Consider the following 26,759-nt stretch of genomic DNA (forward strand, 5'->3'; position numbering starts at 1 on the left):
TTTCTATCACAGTAGAATCTTGCCATCTTTAAAGTCACCAGAACAAACTGGCAGCCTGTGAATTCAGAGAGCAAACACAGAGCAGAGATAGTGAATGGGATTCATTCCCTTAGAAGATGGGCCCCGAGAACTCCCCCGCACCTTGTGCCACATGAGGACAGGGCATAAAGAAGGCCGTCTAGGAGCAAGGAGATGGGTTCTCACCCACTACCAATTCCACCAGCACCTTGATCTTGAACTTCCCACCTTCAGAACTGTGAGAAATAAAGGTTTGTTATGCAAGCCATCCAGTCCAGAATAGTTTTGTTATAGCAGCCTGAATGGACTAAGACAACTCAAGCTTTAGATGTCCCAATTCCCTTGAGAAATGGATAATGCTGAATACAGCAGGCAGGCCTTCCTTTGTGGCAGCTATCACAGGGAGTGAAGGAGCAGCACATTCCTGGGTAAAGCCTGTATCCCCCCTTTCATCCTGTCCCTGACCTCCTGTCCTGTCCGACCTCGGGGTCTCACTCATACACAACACGTGACAGGCCCCTGCAGACACAGCTTCTCTACTTGTGCCCATACCATGTTGCCCTAAGTCAGACTTTCTTGAAGGGCCAGATGTGAGTCATGTTCACGGGATGCTTTATGTTTCAGGCTCTCTCTCACAATTTCAACGCGACCAGCCTTCAAGGTTCTACCCACACCTGCACACAGACACAATGAAATAACTTACTGCTTAGACACCATTAGGTGCCAAGCGTCATGAAATGGTAGAATCAATTGTACAAGGAAAACAGCTGAAGCTCAGAAACCTCTGCCTTGGTTTAGTTCAAGCCTCTTCATAGTTTTTCCATTGAAATAACCCCAAGGGTAAGCTGTTTTCCAACTGAAGACTGTAAGTCCATCAACACATAAATGTCCAGTATCCAGACCATCCCCAGTCAGTGCTGCTCGGTGTTGTTCAGGGGTGCTGGAACAGGGGCACCTCGAGAGCCCATTGGTTAAGTGCCTGCTTTTGGCTCAAGTCATGGTCCTGAATCCTGGGATCGAGCCCCGCATTAGGCTCCCTGCTCACTGGGAAGCCTGCTTCTCCCTCTCCCTCTGCCCTTTCCCCATACTTGTGCTCTCTTTGTCAAATAAATAAGTAAAATCTAAAAGAAAAAAAAATGCTGAAAAGTGCAGTGAAATATAGTGCAACAGATGAAGAATTAGAAAGTTATTCAAATAGTTTGCAGTAATCTCATTGCTGAGAAGTTATCCTAAGAAAACAATTTAAGAGAAGATGGACACTAGGGGTGGAAAATAATCGTTACATTATGAATAATATATAAAAGTGTTCAATATAAGTGTTCAATAACTGGGAAGTGTTTCAAGAGTTATGACACATGAACAAACAAAACAGTATTCAATCCTTTCAAACCATCAACAAGAAGATAATATTATAATAGGGGAAAACATCTATGATGCCATGTTAAGGGGAAAAACAGTTTCTAAAACAGTATGCACATTGTGAGGAGACGTTAGGTAAAACTTACCTAGAAGTTGCATACGTGCAACGGTCGCAAAGAATACAAGGATATGCAAAAAGGTATATAGTTGTAAAGATGATGCAAAACTACATCCGGTATTTTTGTTAGGAAAATTCTTTTCAATACCATTTTATATATAGCTTTCTTAGATAGTTCAGGTCTACTCCTGTGATGTAAATATGAGCACAGGCATTTCTTTTGCATAGTCTCTCAAGGACTAGAAAGAACCATATCACAGTTATTGAAACAACACAGTGAAAATTAGGTGATTGTTCAGCAGAGGACATGATGTACATAACAAGCTCCAGCGAAAATAAAATGTTCTGTCTCATTACAAAAGTCTTAAGCATCATTAACTTTTACTTCGTCTCTTGTGTCTCCAGATGATTCCATTTTCATTTGTTTTATTTGAGCAATCTCTCTGGCATTCCCACATTTTGTTAGTTAAGAACTGATTCATGCGGATCTCTCAAAAAAATACAATTGCAAGAAAAAATAATGAATACTGTTTTTCTGAAAATAAATAAATTGGAAAAAAAAATACAATTGCAAGAAGCTACATGAGCGAGTTAAGTCAGACGCCCAAGCAGCGCGGGGCTGACGGCACCGTGAACAGAGGTCTGTTTAAGTTAAAGTCAACCTGGGTAAAACCACAGAACCTGGAACATTCTCACAGGGTTCCAAGGTGGGGAGAAGCAGCTTGGAAAGCATTGGAGGGTGGTGCCATGATTAATAATTCCTCATGAACAGGCCCCGTTGAGCCTCACAAGCCTCAGAGATGGGCGCTGTTTTCTCCCATTCACAATGATGAAGCTGAAGCCCAGAGGAGTGAAGGGACTCACGTGGCAGTGCTACATGGAGATACGGGTGGAGACGAGAGACCCTGGCAGATCTGGGCAGTGTGCTTACCCATCCACCTTCCAGATTTCCAAACAGCTTTTGGACACTGCTATCAACAAGCCATACAAACAATGGTAAAGCTTGAGAACCCACTGCCATGAGTGATCAGGAAAGAAGAAAGAGAGGAAGCCCACAGGTTAACACAAGGGTATACTGCCCAGAAAGCACTTCGTGTTTCTCTCAAAACAGGTCATTCAATAGATTTCTATGTATTCAGAAGAAATGCACGGGTTAGACAAGGCTAACCTCGTTTCCTGGAGACTTTGGAGCAGCCTGTCGTTCCCCTAGAATACTAGCTTGCACATTTTTATAAATAATTAACTGCCCCGATATGGCACAAATATACGAAAAAAGTCCTTTACTGAATTAATAGCATACCGAAAACTATATGGAAAGGAAGCATGTTACCATCATGTAATTCTTCATTTTACTAATTGGCCTCCAAATTATTTCATTTTGACATCCAACTACTAAAGCATCTCATTTTGGTTCCAGAAAATCTTTTTGGAACACGAGAGTCTCTATATTATGATGTTCCTCTAAGATTACTCTTCAATACATAAATTAGGATATATGCTCAATTTCACTTCACCCTCCTGGCTTTAAAAAATTTAACCATTTGCAGGGACCCCGAGTTGCTCAGTCAGTTAAATTTCTTAAACATCTGCTTTTGGCTCAGATCGTGATCCTGGGGTCCTGGAATCAAGCCCTGTGTTGGCCCCCGCTCATTGGGGAATGTGTTTCTCTCGCTGCCCCTGTTTTTCTCTGTGCCTCTCCCCCATTTGTGCTTTCTCTCTCACTTACTCTCTCCTAAATAAACAAAACCTTTAAAAAAAGTTTTTGTACTATTCTTACAACTTTTCTATAAATGTGAAATTATGTCTGGGGCACCTGGGTGCCTCAGTTGGCTAAGCATCTGACTCTTGATCTCAGCTTAGGTCATGATCCCAGGGTCCCGAGTTTGGGCCCTGTGTCAGGCTCCCATCTCACTGGGGAGTCTGCTTCTCTCTGTGTGCTCTGTCCCTCCCTGCTGCTCATGCTTTCTCTCCTTTCTCAAATAAATAAAAATTTTTTAAAATAAAATCTAACCATTTGCAAAGAATTCTTGCTAACAGTCAATAACTTTCCACAAAAGCACTGCATTTGTGGGGCAAATCTTTCATGCTGACCTCGGTAAAGTTTTCTGAAGTGATCTCTTCTGCCAGTAGAAGACCTATGCATCTCTTACAGTCCATGTGTTGCTGAGAAAAGTCGACAATGGCCCCTGAAACACTTGTTTTGTTAGGGCTCCCAATACTATCTTGTTCTTTCCTTCCTCCATTCCCTTTTACTTCTGGTGTCTTAGCCTTTAGCTGTACCCTTCTTCATAAACTGCTTTGCAGCCACAAAAGAGATAAAAGGTGTGTGGGAATCAAAGTACCATCCATCTTTTTCAAAGAAATGGAACAAATAATTTTAAAATTTATATGGAACAAGAAAAGACCTCGAATAGCCAAAGGGATATTGAAAAAGAAAGCCAAAGTTGGTGGCATCACAATTCCGGACTTCAAGCTTTATTACAAAGCTGTCATCATCAAGACAGCATGGTACTGGCACAAAAACAGACACATAGACCAATGGAACAGAATAGAGAGCCCAGAAATAGACCCTCAACTCTATGGTCAACTAATCTTTGACAAAGCAGGAAAGAATGTCCAATGGAAAAAAGACAGCCTCTTTAATAAATGGTGTTGGGAAAATTGGACAGCCACGTGCAGAAAAATGAAATTGGACCATTTCCTTACACCACACACAAAAATAGACTCAAAATGGATTAAGGACCTCAATGTGAGAAAGGAATCCATCAAAATCCTTGAGGAGAACACAGGCAGCAACCTCTTCGACCTCAGCCGCAGCAACATCTTCCTAGGAACATCGCCAAAGGCAAGGGAAGCAAAGGCAAAAATGAACTTTTGGGATTTCATCAAGATCAAAAGCTTTTGCACAGCAAAGGAAACAGTTAACAAAATCAAAAGACAACTGACAGAATGGGAGAAGATATTTGCAAACGACATATCAGATAAAGGACTAGTGTCCAAAATCTATAAAGAACTTAACAAACTCAACACCCAAAGAACAAATAATCCAATCAAGAAATGGGCAGAGGACATGAACAGACGTTTCTGCAAAGAAGACATCCAGATGGCCAACAGACACATGAAAAAGTGCTCCATATCACTCGGCATCAGGGAAATACAAATCAAAACGACAATGAGATATCACCTCACACCAGTCAGAATGGCTAAAATCAACAAGTCAGGAAATGACAGATGCTGGCGAGGATGCGGAGAAAGGGGAACCCTCCTACACTGTTGGTGGGAATGCAAGCTGGTGCAACCACTCTGGAAAACAGCATGGAGATTCCTCAAAATGTTGAAAATCACTCTTCCTTTTAAAAGAGCTTTCACCCTTCCTTTCTGGGTTGGCTTCTACGGTACACAGTGAGGAGTGAAGCCAATACTTAGAAACCAGCAAGATGAGTGTCACCAGCAGAATGCCAAGACACCAATACTAAGGAAAGTTCTGCTTAGGCCAATGAGAACTCAGGGACCTGCCTGCCAATCACCTTGTCCACCATTACCATGAGGACACATGAGTTCTCCCCTAAGCCAGACAGGCAGAAAGGAGACAGAGGAGCAAACACCACAGAAAGGAGAAACAACATTTACTTACAGATTAACCTTGGATTTAGCTAAATATTGATCCAAAAAGACTGAGCTAATATCAAAGCAAGTACTTTAAACTGGCAAAGACTGCTAGAAACTTTTAAAAATCAGGATATAATTCATACACACCCATTTTGAAATCTATGTTTTGAAGACTTTTGACGATGTATACACTCACATAACCACAACCACCACAACCAAGATAGAGAACATTTTCTTCACCCCAAATCCTCACCCCATATTCTCCCTCATGCTCCTTTGTAGTCAATCTCCATCAACCTCAGTGCCACACTATGGCTGATTTGCTTTCTCTCCAATATAGATAAGTTTTGTCAGGCAAGAATTCTGCAAAAATGGAAACACACAATACAGACCATTCTGATTCCAGATTCCAGATGAGTATTTCAAGATTCATCTAGGATGTTGTGTGTATCTGTAGATTCCTTTTTATTGCTGAATAGCAATGTGTATTATGGATATACTATAATTTATTGATGTATTATCTGTTGGTGGACATTAGGGTCATTTCTGGTTTTAGTACATTATGAACAAAGCTTCTGTGACACCCATATGCACATCTTTCTGTGGACATCTATTCATCTATTTTCATTCTCTTGAGTAAATATGTAGGATTGAAATTGCTGGGTCATACTGTAAGTATATGTTTAACTTTAGAAGAAACTCCCAGACTTTCTCAAAACAGCTACACGATATTATGAGTAATAGATTAGAAGTCCAGTTGCTCCAGCGTGTAATGGATTTTCATTATAGTTTTAATTTGTGCTTCCCTGATGACTAAGAATGTTAATGGCTTTTTTTCATGTACTTATTAACTATTCATACATCTTCTTTTGTCTATTCAAATATCATTCACATTTTGAGGGGGGCTGTTTGTCTTTTTATTGAGATGTAAAAATTCATTGTATACTGTAGATACAAGTCCTCATAGACATACGTATTACAAATATTTTCTCCCATTCTGTGGCTTGCCCATTCTTTTCTTAGTGGTATATTCTGAAGAGCAGAAGTTACTAACATTGATGAACTGGAATTTATTATTTTTCTTTTGTAGAGTCCAATGTATTTCTAGATATTAGTGGTGAGCCACTACAAATTAAAACTTAAATTTGAGGGTAGCATCCCAAACTATGAAATGCCCAGAAATCAACTTAATATTTGTATTACTTTTACACTAAAAACTACAAAACAGTGTTGAAAGAAATTTATAAATGCCTATGAGAGAGAGAGAGATACCATGTTTATTCCATGGAAGATGTCAAATCTACGCAAGTTGACCGATATTTTCAATGGCCGGGAATCACAGAAGACACCATGTGTGTACTGGGTCAGTCTTCCAAGTATGCTGGGAGAGGATTCCAACACTTTTCCGCAAAGCCTTTAGAGCTGGGGAGCCGTGTTCCTGTTGCTAGCCTTACAGCCTCATAGCCCGGGGCAAGCCCAGCCTCTCTGAGAAGGACCCAGTGTGGAGGGAAGTTAAAGAAACTCCTCTGTCTGCTGGACTTTGCAGTCTCTGGCCCAGAAAGCCAACTATTTTTTCCATTTGGAGTCTCTGGGTCTTAGGGATGCCTTCTACTGCATATGGATTTGTTTATTTTTGTTGCTCAGTGGTATTACACATGTGCTATGAAAAATAATATTGTTCTTAGTAAAAAAAACTAGTGATTTGCTTTTTTTCCCTCTCCTTTCTGCTTCTCTCTGCTTAGTCCTCCCACGGATCCTGGTAACAGGGGAATAAATAACTACTGACTTCACCCAGAAATTTGGGGGTGTCTGTTGGGAGCCTTTTTTTTTTTTTAATTTTTAAATTTTTTTATTTTTTATAAACATATATTTTTATCCCCAGGGGTACAGGTCTGTGAATTGCCACGTGTATACACTTCACAGCACTCACCAAAGCACATATCCTCCCCAATGTCCATAACCCCATCCCCCTTCTCCCAACCCCCCTCCCCCCAGCAACCCTCAGTTTGTTTTGTGAGATTAAGAGTCACTTATGGTTTGTCTCCCTCCCTATCCCATCTTGTTTCATTTATTCTTCTTGTTGGGAGCCTTTGAGCACTAAACTGAAACACTGACTTCTGGTAACGAAGCTGCCCGAGTTCCTATGCTCGGTGTGAGACTCTGGGGACAGGAATACTTTACATAAGACCTAGGATAAACAGCAGAGCAATTTATACGGTATTTCGTCTACAGAGAGGGGGAAAAGGGTACAACCTGTGATTCACATAAGACGCAGAGAGTAGAAAGCACCTTCTTTGCCTCCCTGCCAGCTCCTACCCCGCAGAGCTGCTGATTCTAGGCAACATCAGAAAAATGCTTACCTCTGCGTCTAATAGTTTGTTGACGGTGCAATTCATAACCAGGAGCTTGCCCCCAATTACCATTTTCTGCAGCGATAGAGTTCTTGTCTCTCCTCTTTGCAAGTGCATGTAAAAGAAAGGATAGGCCTGGGCTGTATCCCTCTCTGATAAAAAAATATATATTGGGGCGCCTGGGTGGCTCAGTGGATTAAGTCGCTGCCTTCGGCTCGGGTCATGATCCCAGGGTCCTGGGATCAAGCCCCGCATCGGGCTCTCTGCTCTGTGGGAAGCCTGCTTCCTCCTCTCTCTCTGCCTGCCTCTCGCCAACTTCTGATCTCTGTCTGTCAAATAAATAAAATAAATCTTTAAAAAAAAGAAAAAAAAATATATATATATATAACATGTGATCAGGAATGTCTGCTCCTGGCAGTGTCTGGTCTAAAGCTGGTGTGACTCAGTGAATAAATCCTCGTGTCTAACCCTGTGCCTTGCAGAAGTCTCGAATTCTAATTTTGCACTCTTAGAGTGTGTGGAACTATTAGGTCAGACTGTGTTCTATGAGAGCCTCCTTGACTGCAGAGGAGAACCTCGGGGCTTGAGATGGATGGCACAGAGTCTTTCTGTTAGTTCACAGAGAGTCTTTTATTGAAGGACAGGGCTGCTGGTCTATACCACAACATTTTCCTCTCTCTATAACCACGGCTATGGCCATGTTGCTGGAATGGGAGAGGCAACCTGTCAAATATTTCAGTTGGCTAGACGTTAACCCCTCGAGTCATGCAGTGTTGGGGGAACTGGTGTTGGAAAGCCAGTGCAGGCAGAATTCAGGTCTGCTCAGAGTGTGAGGTCCCTAAGAGCGGCAGACCCTTGATGCTTCATGCCTCAGACACTGCCTGGCAGAGAACAGGCACTCAGTAGATATTTAGGGAATGAACATCCCCAATTCTCAAGTTCTGGGTGTTTTCTCAAATCACATGGGGGAAGGGGTACAGGGAGCTTGAGGAATGAGGGCAAGAAATTACCCATCGGTTCTTTATTCTTTTTATCCACTGTCAGACCAGATTAACTGGCTTTCCCTGCATCTGGGTAACAGGGCCTCAAGTGAATATATCTCACTGAGAATACCAGCACAGCCAGGCCCCGACATCAGACCAGGCCAAACCTGCAAATGTAATTTCACTGCCAGTGTAATGGAAAAATGCAGATTTTTCCTTCTTGTGTAGGGAAAATCCAGTTCTTCCCTATTATGTGTGTCTCTCTCATGAGTCTCCTTTCCTGCACACACAAAACACTTCAGATCTGACCCTTCTGGTCACCCCGACAGCAAGAAGCAATTCTTGGACACCAGTAGGGTGTCCAAGAATTCAACTCAATTCTGACACTTCTATGCAGAGAAAGGATCAGATCCCCCAGGCTAAGGACTCAGTCCCCGAAGGCTGTCCCTCACCCCCCACCTTCAGACATCAGTCACAAGCCTAGGGTATCATCTGAGCTTCTGACTAACAAACAGTAGATGGGCAGTGCCGACGGTTTCTTCCTTGGTTCCCCGAATTTGCTAGAGCGGCTCACAAAACTCAGGGCAACACTTATGTTTACCAGCTTACTGTGAAAGGCTATGATAAAGGATACAGACGAACGTCTAGATGCCAGAGGTATGTAGGCTGAGGTATGTGAGCAGGACTCACAAGCCAGGGGACTTCCATGCCCTGTCCTGGGAGGACACTGTCCCGCACCTCCACGTGCTCACCAACCTGAAAGCTCCCCAAGCCCCTGACTGCTGGCTTTTTATGGACACTTCCTCACAGAGACGTGATCAATCATTAACTCCATTTCCAGCCCCTCTCCTCTCTCTGAAAAAGGGAGGGGGCTGTGCGGCTGAAAATCCCAAGCTTCTAATCATGGCTTGGCCTTTCGGGTGACCAAGAGAGTGGCTAAAAATGCACGTGGGTTGCTGGAGGGTTCACCTACAGAGCCTGGCACTCGGCCCACTGTCTGCCCCACATTGCACAGGCCATCAAATTCCACAGGCCCTTAGAGATGTTTATTTACGCGCTCTGTAGACTCTGTTCACTGCTTGAGCCACGGTAGGTCACACAAAGGACAAGGTGTTGCCAAGCCTGAGAATGTGGTGTACTCTTGAGTACAAGACCGAGGACCGGAATTTCTTTCTGGAAACGAAAAACTTAGAAACGATTTTACAAAAATTCTTTCAAGATGTGGGTGGCTGTCTTTGTCCCTGTCCTGACAGAAGTCGTTAGAATGGAACCAGTTCATTCTAGTCCCTCCTCGTTTTGGACCCAGGGAGAAGTTTAGTGAACTTTCACAGCAAAGACCTTAGAAGTAGTTCCCAGCCAACTTTTTCACGGGTGAGTTCGCTCCATACATTTTTAAATATTTCCTAAAAGTAAATAAAAAAAATATTTCCTCGAGTCCCACATCGGGCTCCTTGCTCGGCAGGGAGCCTGCTTCTCCCTTTGCCTCTGCCTGCCTCTCTGTCTGCCTGTGCTCGCTCTCTCTCCCTCTCTCTCTGACAAATAAATAAATAAAATCTTTAAAAAAAAAATATTTCCTTAGCTAAACATGGAAACAGTTATATTTTAATGTTATTTGTTGATTAAGAAACTATATAAAGGTGAGCCTGGGTGGCTCAGTGGGTTAAGTGTCTGCCTTCAGCTTGGATCATGATCCCAGGGTTCTGGGATCAAGTCCCACATCAGGCTGTCTGCTTAGCGGGGAGCCTGCTTCTCCTTTTCCCTCTGCCGGCTGTCCCCCTGCTTGTGCTCTCTCTTTCTCTGTCAAATAAATAAGTAAAATATTTTTAAAAATATATAAAGACATGAGTTAAAATGAATTTCATGGTATTTTCAAATACATTTTATTTTATTTTATAAATCACTAAGGCACTTAAAACATTTGACAAAGCCTGACAACAGTGTAAGATATTATTCTGTTCATAGGCAATGCTGTGTGTATCGTGGATTTGCACACCCTGTACTAAATCTCTCATCTCTTTCCAGGTCAGAGATTCTGCCCCCTCCCTGCCGCCGACCTTGATTAGAAGCCCCTCTCTGTTTATTAAGGGTAGGGCTAATGCCTCGGGGAACATAAATTCCTTCTGGTTTACTAGGTGTATTATTTACCCAAGGTCCTAGTAGGGGCCAGGAAGTTGGGGAGACTTCAACAAAGACATTTATAAACATGTGAGCTATGTTCATAGACTCTAACAAAGGTCAGTAGAGTCCCCTGGGGCTAGTAACGGTGAGAGATACTACCACTGCTGGGCGTGAAGGGCAGAGGGAGAGAATGATACCTGGGACCTTCTATAAAGTTACCATAGGAAGTCTTAGGCAAAGGAAAGTAGCCAAGCCACCAGGATCAGACAGTAAAAGAGCCGAGGACACAAATACACCAGCCTCACATTCCTGACGCTTCTGAGTCCTCTCGGTGGCTGGACCCAGGGGGACCCAGTTGTCACAGCTCTTGCATGTCCGTCTCCCGGGGTAGAAATGGATGGACGGTGACCTTAGAGGGACAGAGAGAAGCCATCATGTACACCAGCGTGGGCTGCTTGGGTCGTGCACCAGGCCTGTGGTTGAAAGATGAGGTCAACTCCTGAGCCATCGTGGGCTTGCCTTTGAACAAGGTCAAGTCACTCAAGGTTACCAACTCAAATCTTTCGGCTTATTTCAAATACAAAACTCAGTTGTGAAACCGACCTCCTCTTTTGCTGCTCTTACTTTAGTACTCCCTTAATTTCAGCCAGCAATTGCCTTCAAAGGGACAAGGCCCAAATGGGCATCTCTGCTTGCAGCCTTCCTCAGACTTCCAAGAGCCTACAAGGCGCCTCAAATTCACGTGTCCAAAAACATCATAGGCTCTTCTCCCCTGGAAACACAATATATGTGTGTGTGTGTGTGTGTGTGTGTGCACATGCACACACACGTGCAAGCATGTAATGCTTTTAGCATTTTCCAGCTAGGCATACTAGAACACTCTGAGTCACCGTGACAACTCCCCAATTCTCATAACAAGTGAGGCCAATTCTTACCGCGTCCACTCACGTGCCTCTCACATCTGTCCTCCCACTTGAATTTCCCTCTGTCTCGTACCTGAACTAAGCCGGAGCCTGTCGCGGCCTGCCCGGCTCCATCCGTCACTGACGGGTGACCCTATTTGGACCTCCCTGCTACTCACACGGCAAGCTTTTATTTAGTGTCTCAGTGCCTCGGTTCCCTTATCTGCAGGACAGATTTGTGGACAATACCTGCAACCAGGGACAGAGACCTCCTTTCCATTGAATCCACATGTGGGACATCCTGGTAGATGTGACACCCCAGGCCTTTCTCAACCTCCTTGCTGACTTTTCCCCAGAGGAGGAAAGAAGTTGTCTGATCTGTGACTTTGGGGAAAACAGATACAGCTGCACTTGGTCAGTTCAGTCCTTCTCTTCCTTGTTTTTTTTTCCCACTTGGGATCTGCTTGTTAGTAGAGAGAGCTCCTCCTTCTCGGGTCTTGCATGCGACAAGTGAAATAGGGGTGGGTGGCCCTGCAAGTCGGCCCATGCTTGCTTGGGGCTGGCAGGGACTGCGAGTAGGTAAACCTGCATTTTTTTATGGGAAAAGAATTGCAGTCCTACCTGGCTTGTTGTCCTAAGCCTCATTCCCCAATTCTCAGTATCAGGAACCCTGAAGGTGGCATTTTGGTTTTGTTTTTAAAGATTTTATTTATTTATTTGACAGAGAGAGAGTACAAGCAGGGGGAATGGCAGACAGAGGGAGTGGGAGAAGCAGAACTTGATCCCAGGACCTGGGGATCATGACCTGAGCCAAAGGCAGATGCTTAACTGACTGAGCCACCCAGGTGCACTGCCCCCCCCTTTTAAAAATTTTTTTTCAATTTATTTATTTTCAGAAAAACAGTATTCATCATTTTTTCACCACACCCAGTGCTCCATGCAATCCGTGCCCTCTATAATACCCACCACCTGGTACCCCAACCTCCCACTCCCCCGCCACTTCAAACCCCTCAGATTGTTTTTCAGAGTCCATAGTCTCTCATGATTCACCTCCCCTTACAATTCACCGCCCCCTTTTTAAAAAAAAAAGATTTTGAAGGTGGGATTTTGATCTTCATCGGTTGGATACCTGTTTTCACCTCTACGTTGGTTTTGAACTTAGGGAAATGATGAATGATTTCTAATTGATTTTTTTCAAATCCCCTTTCCTAACTCGTGGAATTATTTGGAAAATAAAATGAGGTAATCCGTCTTATATCATGAAGCACAGGATTGCCCCACAGCATAAACATTCAAATAAATGGTAGCTATTATCACACTCATTGTTAATAGACTGCCTCCCGGAGCATTAGGAGAGGGCTGAGGAATTTAAGATTTCAATATTCTATGATTATGAAATTTTTTGTATCAAAACTGCATAGGAGAGTCACAGTTCTACCAGGGAGAACTTTATAAACTGCAAAAGAAGACCTGGCATCTTTCCCTGCCCAGAGACTTCACACTGGGACATGTACGTGTGTTCTGAGGCTGGCTGTGAATATGTTCTGAGAGAGTTCTCTCAGAAGGAGGCTTACAGGAGGCCCTTAGCCCATGGTGCACTTGTATGTAGTAACATAACACGGCTACAAAAATATTTTTTAAAGAAAAAAGGGGAGGGCCTGGGTGTCTCCATCAGTTAAGCATCCGACTCTTGATTTCAGCTCAGGTCATGATCTCAGAGCCATGGGGTCGATTCCTGCAGCATAGGGGCTCTGCACTCCGGGGGGAGTCTGCTTCTCTCTCTCTCTCTCTCCACACCTCCCCCTGTTCACACACACACTCTCTCTCTCTCTCATAAATAAATAAGTCTTTAAAAGAAAAGAAAGAAAAAAGAGACCCACATTGCTCTGACAGGAAACCCCTCTCTAAAGGATTCCAGAGGTTCCCTACTCCCTCTACTACTGCTCTTGAGGACTTGAAAACTGCCATGAAGAGGGGTGCCTGGGTGGCTCAGTCCTTTAAGCATCGGACTTTGGCTCAGGTCATGATCCCAGGGTCTTGGGATCGAGGCCCCCATCAGACTCTCTGTTCAGCAGGGAGTCTGCTTCTCCCTCTCCTGCTTTCCCTGCTTGTGCTCTCTCTCTCTCTGGCAACTAAATAAATTAAAATCTTAAAAAAAAAAAAACCCTGCCTCTAATATGAACACTGCATCCCGTTGTTAAGCACACACAATGGTACACTTGGGGTAGCTCAGACATGTCTGGCTTGGAAACCCAGCTCAGACAACCACTGGCTGAATGACCTTGACTCGGGACCTAGTTTTCTGAATCCCAGACTCCTGTCGCAGACATCTGAGTTCATAGTCCCTCTCTAATAGGGCCTTCATGAGGAATACAGGGCAAAGTACATGTGAAAGCACTTCCCGCCTATTAAAATATTCTCGTATTAACACAGTACAAACTCAAAACATGATTACCTAAGTTAAAACTGTATCAGCTACTGGTTCAAATACTGACATGACTACCAAATTATTAATAAATGAATATCTTCACCATAGCTGAAAGCACAGCCATATTTCACTGCCTAGAGCATCCAAAGGGGAAAAAGGCCAGGAGGCGCCCAATGACTTCATGTTGCTATGTCAACTTTCTCTTACAATCTAGAGACAATACAAAAGAGGCCAATAATGGGCAGAGAGTGGCAGAGAAAATGACAAAGAAAACACTGAAGAAATACCACGGTTTTTGACCACTCAAACCAATTTTCACTTCTTTGCAGTGCACACTGAAATTCTTTGCAGGCAATTATCCATACACAGAGTATCTGATCCACATTCTCTTTCCTTTTGATGACTTTTCCTAAGAGGTGCACGGATGGCACGTCCCCACCATGGATCCAGTAAAGCCTTTCCCAGGGATGGTCACAAGGACTGTAGCAGCACCAAATCCACACCGATAACTGGGCTAACTCACGATCAGAACACAAAATGTAAGCACTAGGAGTACAAGTACAGAAAATAGGTATGCATAAAGACAAGATGAGAAAGCAATGCACAGAAATAGAAAATTGTGTGAAGAAAGGAAGATATGAATGCTCTTCTCTGAATTTCTTGGAGGACTCATAGCCTTCTTATGAAAAGTAATAAAATCATTTTTATAGACTTGCAACTAAGCATGCACTTGCTGCTTTTAAATGTCACCCCTCACATCTTTTCTTCCCAACAGGCTGAAAACAAGAAATTGACTTGTAGAAAGAAAACCTTTCTAATCATATTTTAAGTTTGTCTAAGGAAAGTTGACAGAATTTAGTTTATATTGTTTTTTCTTCATATATGTGTCTGGTGTAGTGTGTGTCTGTGTCTGTGTGTGTGTGTGTGTATAAAATAAAAGACTTTATTCCAGCATGGTCTTTTACTACAATATTCAAGTTTGTTTTCCTCTTAGAAAGTGTTGCAACATTTGATGGGTAAACAACAGGGAATGAAAAAGTCCACTTTAGGACAACTGTCCTGGATGGAATGAGAATGTGACCTTTTTGCTCACAGAATTTTAGGCTCACATGAGAATATCATTCCCGCTTCTTTGACAAACTTTTTGAGAGGATGCTGACAATGACAAAATTGTCTTCCCTGGGGGCGAGGGGAAAAGGAATTATTTAATGTGTTCAGGATAAGAATAAATAAAGTCCTTTTTTTAAGGACAGAGAGGCAGGCAGAGAAAGAGAGGAGGAAGGAAGGAGGCTCCCTGCTGAGCAGAGAGCCCGATGCGGGGCTCAATCCCAGGACACCATGATCATGACCTGAGCCGAAGGCAGAGGCTTTAACCCACTGAGCCACCCAGGTGCCCCAAGAATAAGTAAAGTCTTGAGTTATACTGGTTAGTTTTAGAATCTTGGAATGAGAATAATATGAACAGAGAAAATAAACGTTTTGATTTCAACAAAACAATCATGTATAAGATTGAAAGTATAGCTCTGTGTGTGCTTAATTGCTCGTCTTAAACCTATATTCCTCACTGAGAATCGAGTGTCAAATAATATAAATTCAATTTATTGGACTTCTCATTTCTCAAAAACACAGCCAATTAAGAACACAGCAAAAAAGGCTGATGAATGGCTAACATCCACATTCCAAAGGCCAGTATATTTTTACTGGGCATGTTACATGAACAGGTTTTGGTTTTCAGGCCCACCAATGACAAGCAGTAATCACAGTGGGTGGAGTGAGGCGGGGGGCGGGGGGGAAGGTATCACGGACAAATCTGTAACCAAGGATGAGATCATTGTTACAGGTCTAAGAGCAATAGAGACAACCTAGACAAAAAGAAAGAACAGAGAGAAAGATTAAGAAAAGACCCAGAAAATTCAAAAGCTTGGAGTCATTTTGTTAAATAAACAGAGCAGAGGCTGAACTCTCTAGCATTTGTGGCTATCAGCTGAAAGAGTTCTTAAGGAGGTGTTTGGATCCCTGAAGACAGAAGGGGAGGCTGAGGCATGTCTTGGAGCTGGTGGACAGCAGCTCACTGCCTGACACCAAGGAGCATCTGGGGTTGCGTGTAAGAGCCCCATGGGGTTCCTTCTATATATGAAAAAAGAAAAAGGCCACAAAGATTGAGAAATAGGCATCCCCTCACCTCAGTCTAAGAAGGGGGTTCAGGATTCAAAAACAGACTTTTATTAAATTTAACTAATTTAATGAATTAAAATAAATTTAATTTATTAAATCTCTCTGGGAAAGAAAAATTGTCAAAGCCAGAGTCAAATGCAATTTGTGATTTACATATGTAAACTCTGTGACTGTGACGTGAAATAAGTAGAAACAAGTCTAAAAACAGAGAGAAATAGAAATGAATGTTAGAGAAACAGAGGCTTCTTCGAGCCCTTATTTCTCTTTGCCTCAGCTTTGCTTCTCATGTGGGTAACGTGACTCTGAGGGAAAGTTACTTTTGCAGTTGACAGGTCAAATGTCCTAGGTCAGAAAACAGTAGATACACAGTGTTCCAGAAGAGATGCATGTGCTTGCTGGTAGCGAATTGACCCCTGCAGGGCAAAAGACGCTCGAGGATGAAATCTGGAAGAAAGGGGTGACACGCAGACCCTTTCACTGCCAGTAGGCTGTGATCCAGAAAGCTGGTGGGCGGCCATCACCAATCCCTTTCACAGCCAGCTGGGAAGGAGGCCATAGGCTCTGTGCAATCTGTTCAAAGGGTCAGATTCCTCCAAAGGAGCATGGCCAATCGGGGCAATGCAACAAGGGTTCTCTAAGGGCAAATAACATTTGATGAATTGGGTGTTTAAAGGAAATGTCCAGAATGGTGGGGCAAAAAGACAACTCAACATTTTAATTCTATAGATGAATAGCATCATAATAGCCACAGCTACTGTTTTGTGAGCACTGATCTGTGGTCCAGGCACTGTGCTCAGGGACTCACATACATGATGGTCTTTCAGAAGAGGACATGGGTACATGCCCTTCACTGTCAGTGGAGCTCGGCATCACGGTACCATAATTCCGTTTAGCAGAATTTCATTTTCCTGCCCAAATTGATTCTGTGACTGTAGAAGTAATAAATAAGAGCTTGGCAGACAAACCCCCTCCCTCAAACTGATGGGCTGCAGAAGAGGTTCAGAGAAGTTTTAAAATAATCTAGATTTGGGGCACCTGGGAGGCTCAGTCAGTAAGGCATCTGCCTTTTGCTCAGGTCGTGATCCCAGGACCCGGGATCAAGCCGCACATAAGGCTTCCTGCTTGTCGGGGAGCCTGCTTCTCCCTCTGCCTCTGCCTGGCACTCCCCCTCCTTGTGAGCTATTTCTCTGTCAAGTAAATAAATAAAATCTTTAAAAAATAATAAAATAATCTAGCTTTAATTAATTTGGTCATTGTAATGTGTATGCCTGGGACAGGAGCCCCAATAAACCAACCAGAGTGACAGTTTCCCAACAGATGCCCTAGAAGCCTAGAGATGTTCCCTCTCTGAGCTGTATGGATTCCCAAAGGACTACCTCCCTCATGTAAAGGAAATAAGGAGGATGGCTATGGCCCAGGACACGGAGAGCTCACAGGGAACTAAGATACAGGCTCTACCCAGACACAGCAAGGTCTGGTTGAGTTTATTCTGCACAGTATCAGGATAATTAGAAGCTTTGATGTGACAAGAGCCAAAATGAAAATACACATGTCAGAAACTGACTAGAGTGGCTTTCATCCCTATCAGTTCTGGATACCGTACAGCCTCACTGCCCCTTCTCTCAAGAAAACTCAACAGGTGCAGAGGAGTTTCCCTTGGGTCAGACACAGACCTTGCTGAGGAAAGAGCTGCCTGGAGCCATTCCAGTACTGCTCAAGAGAACATCCTGCCAGAGTGGGATGGGGTGCTCCTCTAACACCGAAGGTCCTTAACTGCTGGAGAAGCGGGAGCCAAGGAGGTTGTACTACATGTCTCACAGATGTTGTGCCTGGAAAGGTTGAGCAAAAAACCAACCAACCAACCACCACCAACAAAAACCCAATAAGCAAAAGACAAGAACCAAAACCAAACAAACAAAAAAACACACACTATATTAAGAGTTGACAAGTGCAAGATTGTGCCCTCTTCTCCTAATCCCCACTTCTACTTGAACCAGGCTCTAGAAGACTTAAAAAGAAATAAAGAAAAAAGAAAAATTACAGCAACCTTGTAAGAAAGAGACATTAGGCTGGCAAAGTGGAAAGAATCATGCCTTCTCTCCCACGCCAAATGGCCAACTTTTTAGTGGCCCTCCCTGCATGAGAAGGTAAGGACTGGCATTAAATCCAATTCTATGTTCTTATTATTTGCATGAGTTAGCTCTTCTAATTTCTGAACCGAGACCGTGTTTGTGACTTGGGGTGACCAAGGGACCACCTGTAACCCAAGAATGAATGGAAAGCCAGGGTACCAGGTTTTCATTCAGAGATGGCACTGAGCAGGTTCTAAAGGAAAATAGGAGATGAAAAATAAAGTTGCCACTTTATTACATTCTGTAAGTAGGACTCGTTCCCTATACCACCCATATAAAATGAGTCATATTAATAGGACCTACAAAAAAGTTAGGGAACTCATCTCCAGAGGCAATACCAATTTAAGTATAAACAGATTCAAGAGAAGTTTAGATCAATTCATGGGTAATATCAAAACGGGTTACCAAGAGAAACAGGGAATATTTGGAAGATGCTGTCACACTTTGTGCTAACGTGATAACCATGTCTTCCCCCTGGCTTCTTTTGTTTCTGGTGTCATACTTATGAGCAAACAAAAGATCAATTTCTGTATTTTAAAACTGTGTAATCTTCATTGGCCATAACTGTTATATACCCAGACAGAATAATCTGTCATGATCATTATTTCATTGACCAAGACATTTTAAACAAGACTCTATGTAGATGATGATAAATGTACAGAGACTATCCACTAAAGGTTCTTCTCGATCTTCCCTTGAAGTCATCCTTAGCTCATGTGGCTGAGACAAGACCAGTTTAGAAACAGGCATGAGGACAACCCACCCAGGCCTAAAAGAACTTGCAAAAAAGAACTACAAATCATTTATGTGGGTGAATCTGTATTACTTACTCATAGTTGAGTATCCATAAAATGGAATCAAATGGATACAATTTATTCCATTTTGGATATAATTAAATGGATATCATTTATTCCATAAAGTGGAATAAAAAGAATACCTTACATTGGTTATATAGTGCTATGGAGCTTATAATACATTTATTTATCACATTATTACATTATTTATTACATTATGACATTTATTACTGTATTTCAGCCTCCCACCCTCTAGTGAGAAAAACAGAGAAGGGTGATTAATGGTCAACTCTTGCTTCTTTTTCTGCCCAGCATCCCTGGCCCTTCCTCTGGGCAGCAGCTGCTCTCCTTGGTCATCCCATCCATTCTTAGTTCACACGCCTCAGGAAACTACATGCTCCTGGAGAGGCCTGGCCAGTCGGAGACACAGATTTATCCAGACACTTGTGAGCCAAGCTCAACCAGTAAGAGTCGGCCTTGGGTTATTTGCTGAAACAACTGGGAAAGAGTGCTTTCTTTACATGGGGTTCTCAAGTCCCAGAATGAATACATAGAGCTTGCTGGTAGCTGTTTTTATCTCTACTTGGAGGGACCCCCACCCAAAATGAAGTCAACCAGGAAAGGGAAGGAGTGAGAGAGAAATACAGATTTCCGAAGTTGTGTAAACATTTGAATTTGGTTATGTCTAAATTCTGCCCCTGGGGTTCTCTGTTAGGTATATAGATGAATTCTTTTTTGTTTGTTTGTTTTTGTTTTTGGTCACATTGCATTTGATTTCTATCTCTTACACCCAAAAATCGTATCTAGTTTTTATAATCATTGTTATTCATGGCTCAGAGCCTACATGATTTTCCAAGATCTTGCCGTAATTTGTGGCTGAGGCAGGAAGCAAACCCAAAGCTGTCAAACTCTCCATCTGTGGTTCTTCCCAATTCTCTATTCCTTCCCAATTCCCCAGTTGGCTCTCCATCCCACATGCTTATACTACCCGTGTTCTACAGGCCTAAACAAACACATTTTTATCTCTTTTTGCACAAACACTCATGTAATCAGATGGGCCAGCAGCCACGTCAGAAGTAGAAGAATCAGGAGAATGAATTTGTAACGTGAAACAGACAAATGAAGGGTTCTCACCAAAGTAATTTTGTCAAAGCAGACTATTACCACATCAGTCATCGGTTCCTTTAGTGCTTAAACTTCTGGAAGCCTATGAGACTGAAGTACTATGAGCCACAGGAACAGAGCAGAAATAAAGAAAACCCAAGGAATCATATTGGCTCCATTCCTGTTGGTAATTAATCACCCACACGCTACAATTTTTTTCTTGAGGAACTATAATACAGTAATGTTTAGTATTGAAATTTTCACTTATCTAATATGAAAGTCTGCCAAAAATACTAAATAGAAGGTTTTCAGTCAAGGATTGGGAAGGACACAGAGCTAATTCATGAATAAAAATGTGTTCAATCTCACACTGTTAACAGTGTTTGTTCATTCGATTTTTTTGAGTTGCAGCAGGCAGTATCTACCAAAAGTTTAAATGAACTTGCTTTGGTGCAGGCATGTCATACAGCCACGCTCCCCCATAGGCACATATATGTTTGGATAAGGGCACGTCGGCATTCGTTCTAACTGCAAATACGCTGGAGTAAGTTGCCAAGAGCAGAGAATCAGTTGGATAAGTTGTGGTACATTCAACTTCCAATTTAATATAGCAGATTGAACACACATATTTATATCTACTCTCTCCTGAAACACCACTAATAGTAAAGAAATAAAAAAGAAGTTGCAAAGAGGAAGGGCCCAGGCGAGAAGAGGACAGTGAGTTCAACAATGTAAAGCACATTTGGGAAGCTGGGAGGGAAAGGACAGACGGTATACAACGCAACACAGCAGGGAACTAAAAGCTAATTCAACAGGGAGGGAATACAGTAAGAAGTAAGCCAACCGCAGAATCCCAGGAAGTGTCAAGAATGAAGGAACAGAGATTTCTAAAGGCAGTGAGTATGAGACAGGGTTAAAAATAAGAGCATTAATGGAAAGTCTTTAGCCATCCCCTCTCTGGAAGAAACTAGATTTTACTCTGTGGAAACGCTGCATGCTACGTTACTGGGGATGGCCGATAAAGCTAGAATGGGGCACTACATGAACACAAGCGGATTAAATCAATATCATGCTAAATGGTAAATCACCCTGGCGCCATATGACTAGCCGTCAGTCTTCCGACCACCAGGCAGAACCCAGAGATGCAGCCTTGGAGAAACAGACCACACTGAGAAAAAAAGCATTTTCACTTGGGAGATGCAGGAACTAAATCCAACAGAACTGCTCACCATAACACAGCTGCCAGTTCACAAGTCCTCCCATCCTGATCAGCTCCTGAGTGTCTCATTCCTCAACGAATAGACAACCAAAGATCACCAGCTAATTAAAAGACTCTAATACAAGAGCTGGGATGGAGGGCTCAGGAGTGGGGGTGGGGGCGGGTAATGAACACAGAGGAAATAAGGACAATTCAGAGCATAAAAGAAAAGGACAAGGACATGAAAGAAAAAAATTTTTTTGTTTAAGATTTTTACTTATTTACTCAACAGACACAGAGAGAGAGCAAGAGAGCACAAGCAGGGGGAGTAGCAAAGGGAGAGGGAGAGGCGAGCTCCCAGCTGAGCAGGGAGCCCAATGTGGGGCTTGATCCCAGGACCCTGGGATCATGACCTGAGCCAAAGGCAGGTGCCCAACCAACTGAGCCACCCAGGCACCCCGAAAGAAAAATTTTAAAACCACTCAAGAGAGATAAAGAAAAGACAGCTCGCGAATGAAATGGGAAAAGGAGGCTATAACACAGAAACATTCGGGAACTAAAAAAGAAGTCTTGGAATTAAAAATATGAGAGGGGCACCTGGGTGGCTCAGTTGGTTAAGCATCTGCCTTCCGCTCAGATCATGATCTCAGGGTTAGGGATTGAGCCCTACATCGGGTTCCCTGGTCAGTGGGGAATCTGCTTCTCCTTTTCCCTCTGCCCTCCCCCTCCCAGCCCAGCTCATGCACGCTCTCTTTGTCTCGCTCTCTCAAATAAACAAATAAAATCTTTAAAAAATATGTGAGAGTAGAGGGATGCCAGGAAGGCTCAGTCAGTTAAGCATCTGAATCCTGATCTCAGCTCAGGTCTTGATCTCAGGGTCAAGAGTTCAAGCCCTGCAATGGGCTCTGTGCTGGGTATAGAGCCTACTTAAAATTAAAATAAAAGTTAAAAAATAAATAAATATATGAGAGTAAAAATGTAAAATTCAATAGAAGAATTGGAAAGTAAAATTCTGTCTACCCAGAAAGTAGACAAAAACGCAAAGATATAGAATATTAGGAGAAATAAGAAAATTACTGGACAAACTCAGGAGATCCAACATTCAGAGAACAAGTGTCCCAGGAACAGAAAATATACATGATGAAAAACACTACAAAAACATACCCACATGAGAGTGTGCAAAAAAAAAAATTAACAAAAAACCCCAAAGCCCCCAATCTTACCCCATTCATGAACATCAATTTCCGGTATATTATAGAACAAAATATAAAAGGTAAAACAACCCTTAAGAAGACAGTGTTTAATCATTCCCCTCAGTGCATCTCATCACATAGGCATTTTACCATCTCATATCATTACAAGAAGGTGAGTACAGTAAGATGTTTTGAGAGAGAGCACATCCATATAACTTTTATTACACTATACTGTCACAATGGTTATATTTTCTTATTATTGTTATTTATCTCTTACTTTGCCTAATTCATAAATTAAACTTTATCCTAGATATGTTAAATTAGATAAAAATTAAATTAGATAAAAATAAATAAAATAAAAAATAAAAAAATTAAATTAGATAAAAATTAGATTAAAAAAGATAAGTTAAACTTTATCTTAGGAAAAAACATAGTGTAAATAGGGTTCAGTATTATCCTTGGTTTCAGGCATCCACTGGGGATCTTGGAGCATATCCCCCAAGGATAAGGGGGGACTGCTAGATCCACATGCTGCGTCCACTCAAAACCATCTTATCAGGTCTTACACCACATCGGTAAACATGTTCTCCTCAGGTCACAGAGAATATCCAGCTTCTTTGGTTTTATGGATGTGTTCTTTTTTCTTTTTATTAATTATTTTTATTAACATATAATGTATTATTTGTCCCAGGGGTACAGGTCCGTGAATTGTCTGGCTTACACATTTCACAGCACTCATCATAGCACATACCCTCCCCAATGTCCATAACCCAACCACCCTCTCCATACCCTCCCCCCCACCGGCAACACTCAGTTTGTTCCGTGAGATTAAGAGTCTCTTATATTTTGTCTACCTCCCTGGTCCCATCTTGTTTCATTTTTTCCTTTCCTACCCCTCAAACCCCCTGCTCTGCCTCTTAAATTCCTCATATCAGGGAGGTCATATGATAAATCTTTCTCTGATTAACTTATTTCACTCAGCATAATACCTTCTAGTTCCATCCACATTGTCAAATGGCAAGATTTCATTTCTTCTGATGGCTGCATAGTATTCCATTGTGTGTGTGTGTGTGTGTGTGTGTGTGTGTGTATACCACATCTTCTTTATCCATTCATCTGTTGATGGACATCTAGGTTCTTTCCATAGTTTGGCTATTGTGGACAGTGTTGCTATAAACATTCAGGGGCATGTGCCCCTTGGGATCACTACATTTGTATCTTTAGGGTAAATACTCAGTAGTACGATTACTATGTATGTGTTCTTAAAGAATACAGGTAAAAACAAAGAAATTCAGAAGTTAACATGTAACTCTTTATAACAATAAGAAATGTTAATTATTCGTAAATCAAACTATAGTATATGACTTTTTTTGTATCAAATTTCTGAAAACGCAGACCAGGTCTTTTTAGCTTAAGTTGGAAAGCACAGCGGTGCAACGGGGGTAGTGGCACGCCCATGGGGAGAATTCCTTGTTCTTCATTCCCTGGGAATTCAATTCCCTGGTACAGGGGAAAGAGCATTAGATCAAGGCCCAGATAGTCTCCTGCATACACAGTTGGTTAGAAGCAGAATGGGATGAAATCTCCTGACTTTTAATTTAGCTGCATCCTATTACATGCTATTGCTATCCGGTGCACAATTACTGATTTAAGCATTAGAAGGGTATAGACATCAGAAAAAAAAAGAAAACCCAGAATGATTTCATTGAAAGCAGGTTTCTCTGGAGGTGCCTGGGTGGTGCAATCACTTGAGCGTCGTGATCTTGGGGTTGTGGAATCGAGCCCCACAGGTCCCAACGCTCAGCAGGGATTCTGCTTCTCCCTCTTCCTCTGCCCCTCCCCTCGCTCTCTCGCTTTCCTTCTCTCAAAAAAATAAAATCTTTAAAAAAAAGCATGTTTCTCTTAATTAAAGAAGGCCCTTTCTAACAATATATAAGATAACATTTTCTTATTGAGGCCAAACCCATACTTTATGTATGTATATTAACTATGTATTTATTCCCTCCAAATTGTAAATTATAAGGGCACTCAGACTACATAAGATATAGTTAGATATAGGTACAACTTTTTAATTTATCTAATTGTGTACTACTTAAAAACAATAAGAAAACAAAAAACAAAATAAAACAAGAATCAAGTATTACTTTTATAACCAGTAAATAGAAAGTAAATATTTACTAGTTCAATTGATTGAGGTTAATTACATTAGCTATGATCTCTCATTTACATACGATGGGCTGAAGTATAATTACTAAAAAGGAAAGTTGTTCAAGATATATAGATATGCAATGTGATACAACAAATTAATATGAGAAGAGAGAAGAACCACATGGTCCTCTCAATTGATGCAGAAAAAGCATTTGACAAAATCCAGCATCTGTTCCTGATTAAAATGCTTCAAAGTATAGGGATAGAGGGAACATTCCTGAACCTCATCAAATCTATCTATGAAAGACCAACAGCAAATATCATCCTCAATGGGAAAAAGCTTGCAGCCTTCCCATTGAGATCAGGAACAAGACAAGGATGCCCACTTTCACCACTCTTGTTCAACATAGTATTAGAAGTCCTAGCAACAGCAATCAGACAACAGAGAGAAATAAAAGGTATCCAAATTGGTAATAAAGAAGTCAAACTCCCTCTCTTCGCAAATGACATGATTCTTTATATGGAAAACCCAAAAGACTCCACCCCCAAACTACTAGAACTCATACAGCAATTCAGCAACGTGGCAGAATACAAAGTCAATGTGCAGAAATCAGTGGCTTTCTTATACACTAACAATGAAAATACAGAAAGGGAAATTAGAGAATCGATTCCATTTACTATAGCACCAAGAACCATAAGATACCTGGGAATAAACCTAACCAAAGAGGTAAAGGATCTGTACTTGAGGAACTACAGAACACTCATGAAAGAAATTGAAGAAGACACAAATAGATGGAAGACCATTCCATGCTCTTGGATCGGAAAAATAAACATTGTTAAAATGTCTATACTGCCTAGAGCAATCTATACTTTTAATGCCATTCCGATCAAAATTCCACCAGCATTCTTCAAAGAGCTGGAGCAAATAATCCTAAAATTTGTATGGAATCAGAAGAGACCTCGAATCGCTAAGGAAATGTTGAAAAACAAAAATAAAGCTGGCGGCATCACGTTACCTGATTTCAAGCTTTATTACAAAGCTGTGACCACCAAGACAGCATGGTACTGGCATAAAACCAGACACATAGACCAGTGGAACAGAGTAGAGAGCCCAGATATGGACCCTCAACTCTATGGTCAATTAATCTTCGACAAAACAGGAAAAAATATACAGTGGAAAAAAGACAGTCTCTTCAATAAATGGTGCTGGGAAAACTGGACAGCTATATGTAGAAGAATGAAACTCGACCATTCTCTTACACCGTACACAAAGATAAACTCAAAATGGATAAAAGGCCTCAATGTGAGACAGGAATCCATCAGAATCCTAGAGGAGAACATAGGCAGTAATCTCTTTGATATCAGCCACAGCAACTTCTTTCAAGATATGTCTCCAAAGGCAAAGGAAACAAAAGCCAAAATAAACTTCTGGGACTTCATCAAAATCAAAAGCTTCTGCACAGCAAAGGAAACAGTCAAAAAAACAAAGAGGCAACCCACGGAATGGGAGAAGATATTTGCAAATGACAGTACAGACAAAAGGTTGATATCCAGGATCTATAATGAACTCCTCAAACTCAACACACACGAAACAGGCAAACACATCAAAAAATGGGCAGAAGATATGAACAGACACTTCTCCCATCAAGACATACAAATGGCTATCAGACACATGAAAAAATGTTCATCATCATTAGCCCTCAGGGAGATTCAAATTAAAACCACATTGAGATATCACCTTACACCAGTTAGAATGGCCAAAATTAACAAAACAGGAAACAACAAATGTTGGAGAGGATGTGGAGAAAGGGGAACCCTCTTCCACTGTTGGTGGGAATGCAAGTTGGTACAGCCTCTTTGGAGAACAGTGTGGAGATTCCTCAAGAAATTAAAAATAGAGCTTCCCTATGACCCTGCAATTGCACTCCTTGGGTATTTACCCCAAAGACACAGATGTTGTGAAAAGAAGGGACACCTGTACCCCAATGTTTATAGCAGCAATGGCCACGGTCGCCAAACTATGGAAAGAACCAAGATGCCCTTCAACGGATGAATGGATAAGGAAGATGTGGTCCATATACACTATGGAGTATTATGCCTCCATCAGAAAGGACGAATACCCAACTTTT

General features: G+C 41.9%; 1 protein-coding gene across 3 annotated transcripts in view; it reads right to left on the bottom strand.

Annotated features, from left to right (window-relative positions):
• The window catches only part of SLC16A12 (solute carrier family 16 member 12), a 63,780-nt gene that overhangs the window by 25,265 nt on the left and 11,756 nt on the right, over positions 1-26,759 (bottom strand). For 2 of the 3 annotated variants that reach the window (XM_044240074.1, XM_044240072.1), the window contains exons 1-2: positions 7,465-7,666; positions 142-254 (exon numbers count right to left, since the gene is read on the bottom strand). The exons of the other annotated variant lie outside the window; for it this stretch is intronic. The gene's annotated coding sequence lies outside the window, so the exon portion shown is untranslated. Of the gene's footprint in view, positions 1-141; positions 255-7,464; positions 7,667-26,759 lie in introns of those variants that run through there. 3 annotated transcript variants of the gene reach the window in all.

The sequence above is a fragment of the Neovison vison genome, chromosome 2, assembly GCF_020171115.1.
Source record: "Neovison vison isolate M4711 chromosome 2, ASM_NN_V1, whole genome shotgun sequence".
NCBI lineage: Eukaryota > Metazoa > Chordata > Mammalia > Carnivora > Mustelidae > Neogale > Neogale vison.